The sequence below is a fragment of the Girardinichthys multiradiatus genome, chromosome 12 (assembly GCF_021462225.1).
Source record: "Girardinichthys multiradiatus isolate DD_20200921_A chromosome 12, DD_fGirMul_XY1, whole genome shotgun sequence".
NCBI lineage: Eukaryota > Metazoa > Chordata > Actinopteri > Cyprinodontiformes > Goodeidae > Girardinichthys > Girardinichthys multiradiatus.
In genome coordinates, this window is record NC_061805.1 from 7478378 (window position 1) to 7487701 (window position 9324).

Genomic DNA, 9324 nt, shown 5'->3' on the forward strand with positions numbered 1-9324 from the left:
AGTGTAACATTCATCTGCTGAATCAATTATAGGTAGGTAAGAGCATAGCAATTGTCAGGATCTGAACTGCTGATCATACCAGTAACCAGTTTCCTCACTAGGTGTCGCAGGTGTCCTGAGATCTGGAGGCTGACAGGTGCAGCCTATCTGGTCATCAGCCACGGTGCAATAAAAGGGAGGACTGCCAACATATCAGCGGCTGACTCTTTTGCCCCAGTGGTATTACAACCGGCTCTCCTCGAATCTCACATTTTAAAGTGTTCTTGTCAAGCCAAGCTTTCAGTAACCTTTGCCTCTCTTATGCAGGTATTGCTCTATGCTTCGCTACTTTGGTTTAGAAGAATCTCTGGAATTCCCACGGACCATGAACTTCACCGGACATCTTACCTGGCTGGCAGTCCGAACGGATCAGTGTACCGCTCCAGCCGCGAATCCTGTCCACCCCTCCTCAAAGGATTATTTCCCTGGCTCCTGCCGACATCGTTCTCTGGATCAGCTCTCAGTCCTGATGCGTCCTCTCCCTGGTGGATACCGACGCCCCATCAGTAAGCATTACCTGCACCTAGTCTATTCGTTCCAAGTTACTATTACTTACCTCCGTTCCTTCCCATCACAGCCCAGACCAGCCTTCATGGTTACCAGATCCTCATTCCTGTCTTTAAATAAAATAATTTAAATGTTCTTTGTTCCTGAGTGTTCTCTGCATGTGGGTCAAGTCGGCAATCAAAACTATGGCAGCAATGTCAAGACATCACACTGTTCGGGAAGAAGATGGGTTCTGTCGCCGACCTAACCATGTTTTCATGGCAAATGTGTGTATCAACTTTAGAACTGAAACAAAAGACCTTGTGTAGATGTCAGCCGAGTTGGTAAGAGAATGTTGATATCCCCATTAAAACAAGTCCTGTACTGACATGAGCTGAAAGGTCACTCAGAAAAGAAGAAGCCATTACTCCAAATCCAACATAAAAAGCCATTTTCAAATGCACACAGACAATATTTGTGGAGAAATGTCCTGCATTCTGATTGAACAATATGTGTTTAGCCACTGTTACATTTTTAAGAAAAAGGAAAAATTTGGAAGCCTGAGCACACAATCCCAACCGTGAAATTATCAGGTGGCAGCATCATGTTGAGTTGGTGTTTTGCTGCAGGAGGGACTGGTGCAGTAGATGCACAAATCGTGAAGCAACTCAGAACATCAACCAGGATGGTAAAGCTTAGGCACAAATGGGTCTTTCAAATGGACAGCAATCCTAGGATATCAGTCAAATTAGTTGCAATGTGGCTTTAGGGCAACAAGCCAATGTTTGGAGTTTCTGATCTCATATAGGAAAATTGAGGGAAGAGCTGAAAAAATTTCAACAAACGATTGTGAGAAGCTTGTGGAAGGACACCCAAAATGTTCGATTCATGTCATATACTTTAAAAGGCAATTTTACTAATTACTAAGGAAATATATGTCAAGTTCGGATATTGAAAAATTGTAACACAAACATTCTCTCGCTCATTTTTCTGGCATCTGGCTAAATTTAAGTATTTTTGGTAATCCTGACTGATCTTAAAAAAAGTAAATGTTTCATCTGATTTAACATCAGAGATTTCATGTGAAACTGGATGCAACTGTGCAGTTTTACTGCAGCAACACCAGTAGTGTCTTATTTACCTGCTGCTCTCAAGTATGGTTTGCATATAAGGTGCTAAAAAAAACAAACCAACTGTTCCCTTAGAAATAAGAAGGAGAATTTGTACAAATACCCAGATGGCAGACAGAGGTGTGATTCGTGTCCTGAGAGTGGTTCTGGGTTTCATACTTGATTTTGGCACCACAGAACACAGAGCAGCTGCCAAATGCTCTGCACTGGCCTCACTGTAAATATTAGGAATTAATTCCCTCTGGAAAAGGCAGCTGTAAACCATGTGAACTGCTCTTAATCACAGTGAAATCCCACTGCCAAGATTCCCCACTTGCTCTTATTCAAACTGCAGTGTGCAAGCCACAAACATTAACGGCTGGTGAGCGCTTATAGACACAATCAAAGTTCAGATTTACTGTGTAATTTCTTTGGCAGGCACCAGCAGGCATCTGGAGCGTATTTTAAAGATACACATGCAGACAGAATCGCAGATGTTAGGAGGGATTAATTTGTGATGCGTGATTTAACTGGCCAGCCCCCTTACAGAAGGTGGTTAAGACACAGGGTCGGAGAGACACACATGCTCGCAGGGAGGAAAGTCCGATGTGTCAGCATTTTATCACAGCTGAGTGGCTGGAGGCACAAAGGTCAGTCCCATACTGTTTTCAGCCCTACTCACCTTGTCATACGACAGAGCTATCTAAAGCAACATTGAATAAATCCACCATCTGCCAACACCGCAGAAGCTCTTAACTGGCTAATAGAGCGGCCAGACCAGATGGGAATACAAACCTATTGACATATTGAACGTTTGCCACACAGTTATGCCAACAATACAAACTTTAAACTCCCATTGTGGGTTTCAAAGTGCTATCTGTGGTTTCAAGTATTTTTATGTGCTCTGATGGTGCCATTTGAGATGTGAAACCTACTGTGAACTTATTAGAAAAACATCTACTCTAAAGTGAAAGGCATTATTGTGGTGTTTTTATGAAGCAGTGGTCATGGTAAGGGTATCCTGAGTTGAAATCATGGAATAATAAATTACAGCCTCTTTATGATTGCTGAGTACCACAGATCAATTACTGTTTTCAGTTTTCTTTACCCTGCTTCTTGTACAGTGCCACAGATAAATACAGGGGTTGGACAATGAAACTGAAACACCTGATTTTAGACCACAATAATTAATTAGTACGGTGTAGGGCCTCCTTTTGCGGCCAATACAGCATCAATTTGTCTTGGGAATGACATATACAAGTCCTGCACAGTGGTCAGAGGGATTTTAAGCCATTCTTCTTGCAGGATAGTGGCCAGGTCACTACGTGAAACTGGTGGAGGAAAACGTTTCCTGACTCGCTCCTCCAAAACACCCCAAAGTGGCTCAATAATATTTAGATCTGGTGACTGTGCAGGCCATGGGAGATGTTCAACTTCACTTTCATGTTCATCAAACCAATCTTTCACCAGTCTTGATGTGTGTATTGGTGCATTGTCATCCTGATACACGGCACCGCCTTCAGGATACAATGTTTGAACCATTGGATGCACATGGTCCTCAAGAATGGTTCAGTAGTCCTTGGCAGTGACACGCCCATCTAGCACAAGTATTGGGCCAAGGGAATGCCATGATATGGCAGCCCAAACCGTCACTGATCCACCCCCATGCTTCACTCTGGGCATGCAACAGTCTGGGTGGTACGCTTCTTTGGGGCTTCTCCACACCGTAACTCTCCTGGATGTGGGGAAAACAGTAAAGGTGGACTCATCAGAGAACAATACATGTTTCACATTGTCCACAGCCCAAGATTTGTGATCCTTGCACCATTGAAAGCGACGTTTGGCATTGGCATGAGTGACCAAAGATTTGGCTATAGCAGCCCGGCCGTGTATATTGACCTTGTGGAGCTCCCGATGGACAGTTCTGGTGGAAACAGTAGAGTTGAGGTGCACATTTAATTCTGCCGTGATTTGGGCAGCCGTGGTTTTATGTTTTTTGAATACAATCCGGGTTAGCACCCGAACATCCCTTTCAGACAGCTTCCTCTTGCGTCCACAGTTAATCCTGTTGGATGTGGTTCGTCCTTCTTGGTGGTATGCTGACATTACCCTGGATACCGTGGCTCTTGATTCATCACAAAGACTTGCTGTCTTGGTCACAGATGCGCCAGCAAGACGTGCACCAACAATTTATCCTCTTTTGAACTCTGGTATGTCACCCATAATGTTGTGTTCTTTTCAATATTTTGAGCAAAACTGTGCTCTCACCCTGCTAATTGAACCTTCACACTCTGCTCTTACTGGTGCAATGTGCAATCAATGAAGACTGGCTACCAGGCTGGTCCAATTTAGCCATGAAATCTCCCACACTAAAATGACAGGTGTTTCAGTTTCATTGTCCAATCCCTGTAGTATCCCTTCAATATTTTTACATTTTGTTCTATTACAACCACAAACTTCAATATCTTTCATTTGCATTTTATAGACCTATATAAATTACTGCACAGTTGTTTTACAAATGAAAATCTGATAGCGAGGAAGAAAAACATGTTTTGGTCCATTGAGACCAAAATTGAAATTTTTCAGCCTACATGCAAAGCACAATGTGTAGGGGGACATAACAGTGCACATAAATCTGAACACACCATCCCTGCGTAGACAAAAGGGTAGTGGCAACATTGTAATGTGGGAATGCTTTTTCTAACTGAGAATCTGTTGACTTGAAAACCAATGTTTAGATGTTTTGATTAGTAAAAAATCGAAACTATGTGTCATTGTTCTTCCATTTATGCACTGCTTTGTGTTGGTCTGTTACATAAAATCCTAATGAAATACATTGGACTTTGTGGTTGTAATGTGACAAAATGCTCAAAGGTTTACAGCACATATGTTAGACTTTTGCAAGGCAGTGTATTTGTTTTATCTTATTTGCTTTAAATTCATTACAAATAAACCTGATTGTTGAAAAATGGCCTCTTGTTGATCAAGTTTCAGTTGTAATAACCTATTTTGAAAATTATATAAATCTAAGGAACTCTGGGTACAGGAAAACATAAGTGAAGGGGGAGAAAATGTCTTGCTTATGTGCTGTAAATGTTGCATTGTTGAATGCAAAAGGACATTTTACATAAACATAATATGATTAAGAAATGTATTCCAATCAGAGGAGAACATCACAAGAATGAACCACCCTTTCATATGAAATATTTGTCCAACCAGTTACTTTGGAATTTCTTTTACTATGTGAAACAACACAAGAAATCTGCCATATCCACACAGCTCTACAAGTCCCATAATAATTTAAATGCATGAAAAATCTAGGGAAATCTGTGCGGTTGTTAGCAATGCAGCACATAATCAGGGAAATTCCTTCCATCCCACAGTGTCCCTGGATGAGAAGAAAATCCAGGAGTTGTCGTGGCAGTTAATCTGAAAAAGAAATGCACATTAACATACTGAGGAAGAAAGGAAGGAGAGTAAGAAGCCAAGGAAAATTGTAATTTAGCTGCTTAATGCTTTTATTGATGTGGCATTCAATTTCATTAGAAGCCATTTAAGTAAAATAAATATGACTGAATGAAATCGGGCAAAATAGATACATGAGAATAAACTCAAGGTTTAATGCATTAGTTGGCACTAATGCTTTTGTTCTTAGTTAGAATCCAAATTCTTATTCTTATATCATACATCTCTTTGATTCAACATTTAAATGGGAGCAAAATAACCTGCAAGCACAGAAAAAGTAAAAGAAGCGGTGAGAGAGGAAAAGTAAAAGCGGTGAGAGAGGAGGGGAGGGTTGTGTGTGAACACACTGAGAAAGCTGTTTTCTGAGGGCTTGTGCAGGGGAGGGCCCAGGCTGTAAATGCTGTGAAATGACAGACAGGGATTAGAAGGGAGGTGGTGCCATTGAAAAGCAAGCTGATCCAGGGAAACGAGCTGACACTTGAACACAGCAGGCTGAGAAGAGCAACCAGCCCTGATGCAGCCCTGCACAGTCTGCACCTACCCCCACAACCCCCCTCCCCTGGGGGATCAGTGGAGGTCTGTGCTGGTTCATTAGTTGTGACAGTAGAGACAGATGATGATCTGAACAAGGACAAATGGTGCATGCTCAAATTATCAGTTATGGTAAAAGGTTATGATTCACATTCCAAATTAGAAGGATTTTCATTTTTGGACATGGTTGTGAGACCACTGTTTTTCATTTTAACCCTGTGGACCAGTGACCAATCAGATCAAATCAGATCAGAGCAATGGCTGCTATAGCTGGGCAATGAAATTCAGTGTTCATCTCCTTGCTGTGAAAAAAATCATTTATTATCTAAAAAGCTTAACAACCACAGATATAAATCTTTTTCTTTTCTAAAATGTTTTGTAAATATTAATATTGGATAAAAAGATCTTATGAAAAAGCTATGGAAGTTAGAGTTGATGTTCTTTCGTTTGTTTTGATTTTGTTAACAACAAAGAGTCCGAAAAATAAAACAAGTGGCTTAAGATAACCAAATCACATCTAATTCTAATAGAAAAGTATTCAGGATTCTTTCACAAATAGATCTTATCCCAAAGGAATGCAGCAAATGTGTCTTTAAACTGAGTCATGAGGAACCCAAGACGTGAAAAAAATCAGACCACATCATTAATGTTCAGTTCTTTATTAAGATATGTTCAATGTTGTGCAATAATATTCTCAAGTTATTTATTATTCAATGAAATAACTTTCGGTCTGTCAAGGATTGTTCTGGCCATACCAGCCCAATATGGCGGTGCTATTAGAACGATGGATGAAAGATTCAAGCACTGGCATTATTGAACAGCAAACTCTACACACGTGGAATAAATTCACAACCTCTCTTTATAAGAATTTATTAACAGAGACAATCCAACTCCAAGTTAAAATTATTAAAATAGCAAACTCTTTACTAGGTTAGAACAAATTAAACTAAACTGCCCAACAAAATGAATGTCATCAAATAACCAGTCACAATGCAAAATCAGAAGGTAAGTAAAACGTTTTAATAAAATAATATTTTAAAGAATGATTTGTCAAATTAGAAGTCAATAACCTCTTTAGAAAAAGTGATTCTTAATGTTGTAATTGGCCAGCTGCATGTGTGTGATTTTTAGCTATTCTAAATGGGAAAAAAACAAAAATTGTTTGAAAAACATTAAAAAGAAAATTCTGAAACATCATGATTTATTTATATTACCAGATTTTTTTCTGTATTGTTAAACTGTTATTACATATGCATAAGTCCTGATTTTTATTAAAAAATATATATATATATATATATATATTGAGTCTTTAATAGGACTTTTTCCTGCAGTATGATGGTGCGTTCATACCGAACGTGGATTCTGCGAACGTTTCGCGTCATTTGTGTGCTTTTGCCCGCTTGACATTCCGCGTGAACTCCGCAAGATCTGATATGACAGCATAATGTAACTTGGTTGCCATAAGTACTGATGTATTTTAGATAACGGCTGATCAGCAACCTAGAAATCAGGCTTGCTGACATATACATCTGAAAATTAAATACTGATGAGTAAAACATAATCTCCTCTGCGGTCCTTCACCCTACGTCACAGCCAGTTCCTGATTGGTTGACGCGACGCGAATTTAGGAAAAAGTTCCGATTTTTCAACTCGTCCATCACTGCGCTCTCACTTCGCTCGGCGCGCCTTCCGCACCGCGTCCTTCGTCTCCTTCGCGCCGCTCCGCTCCTGAACGCGCCTCTACATAGGGATAACATGTAAATCGGCCGCTCCTATCGCAGAATCCGCGTTCGGTGTGAACGCACCATAAGAAATTCCCACAATTTCAACAAATGGCACAATGGCAAAGCTGGAAGTTGATCCAGCAATGCAGAAACCTCACACTTGTCTCACAGCAAGACGAAAATGTTAGAAACTGAACCTATTGATTTGTTTCTATAGACATAGTGTTAGATCTTGCAAAAAAAAAAAAAAAACACAATTACTTCACGTCTAACAAATAATAGCAGTATTTCTGTTGCAGGTACAAACATCACACACCACTATGTTCAGGTTAGGTCTGTTAACACAGTCCTGGACTGCCAAGTCCCATTCCTTCATCAACAAGCAAGTAACATGTGGGAGCTACAGACCAGATCTTCTGCTGAATTACATGAAAGTTTCATTTGTTATTTATGGTTACCGAACCTTAAAGAAGCTTAAATTTATTTCAACAGTTTTTTTCCCTCCACCACTTATCTTTGCACACAATACGAATTGTCAGTCCTCAGTCAGCATCAACTAAATATAGCTTTCCCCTTTTTCGAACCAATCTGTGTTTCTCAAATGGGGAGCTGATAACGATGGTATCATAATGTGTTATACCCCTTTTCCACTGGCTCGATTTGCCTACTCGACTCCAGTTTTTTTCCATACCGGTACCTACTTTTTCAGTCCCTGCACCAGAGCAGGGCCGACCAAGGCTGAGTCAGGACTACATGTGATGTGTACACTGATCGGCCATGGAACCAGGAGGAATTAGAAGGTTTTCCAAGAGGTAGTGCAGGGAAAAAATAATAAAACTCTAGAGCGACTACAATAATATTAAGGACCACAATGGCCGGAGCGGGTCTTACCGAAATATAATTTAACTATTTATAAATCATAAACCATGCCTGAAGACTGAAAGAAATGAAAAAAGACAAGTCAGAATAACATGCTGTATTTAATAACATCCTAAACCAGCTGAACACACATAAAATGTTCAGACACACAAACATTTCCCCCAAAACCCACTGAACAATACCACCATGAAACAGCGAGTTTGTTTCAGAAATGTATTGATGGTCCTTAAGTAACCCCGCGTCTGCAGGAGACTGCTTATATCTGAGCAAACGGGAGGACGAGTAGGCTGAATCCGCAGAGCACAAATATCAAATATCCAACCTAAAACTAAGTTCACTGCTGTCAGATAGTGATTTTACGCTTTAACGTCCTTGTCCTCATTAATGCCATGGCTGAGACAAAAACTTCCTCGTAAAGCCCATAATTGTAACTTCTTTAGGCAAACTGCGGCATCCCCAGTCCAGACAGCAGTGTCTCTCCACTCTGCTTCTCCTGCCACACCCCCTGACATCAGAACCTCTGAGCCTTATTTTAGAAGTTCTGGGTCCCAGTGGATCATTTTTTACATAAATAATATACATAAGACATTATTGCATTTACAGTAATACAAACGTTATTAGTATTTAGTTTATTTGTTTTTATTTTTTATTTATTATCATTTTACGCAGATTACTTTAATGTGACAATGTAACACAGTAACGTTAATAGCAGCACAGCACTACATTGATGGCTGGAGGCGGGGCTTCATCCGACATAGCTTCAGCCATCAGTGGAAACACAACGGGTGCTGTACCGAGTGGATCGAAACTGAGTGGAGCGGAGCTGTGCCGACTAAAATGAGCCAGTGGAAAAGGGGCATTAGTGAACTGTAGGTTAGCATCAACGCCTTTGACAATTACAACCGTTAAATACTCCGTAATAATTAATAAGTATTGCCGGAGATGTCACTGTTTAATCGACCGTTTCTGCCGAAACGTGTGGAACTTTAACCTTATCTTGACTGACAAATCACTTTTTGCACACAATAAACACAAAACGCTCTCTCTTTATCTATGTGGATATTTATTAATCTTCACCTACTCAACATGCA

At 40.2% G+C, this 9324-nt stretch overlaps 1 long non-coding RNA gene across 1 annotated transcript; it reads left to right on the forward strand.

Annotated features, from left to right (window-relative positions):
• Positions 1-235: 235 nt before the first annotated feature.
• On the forward strand, positions 236-682 carry LOC124877361. Its single transcript, XR_007040499.1, has 2 exons — positions 236-545; positions 617-682. It is a non-coding gene; the product is annotated as an uncharacterized LOC124877361 (long non-coding RNA).
• The last annotated feature ends 8642 nt before the right edge of the window (positions 683-9324 follow it).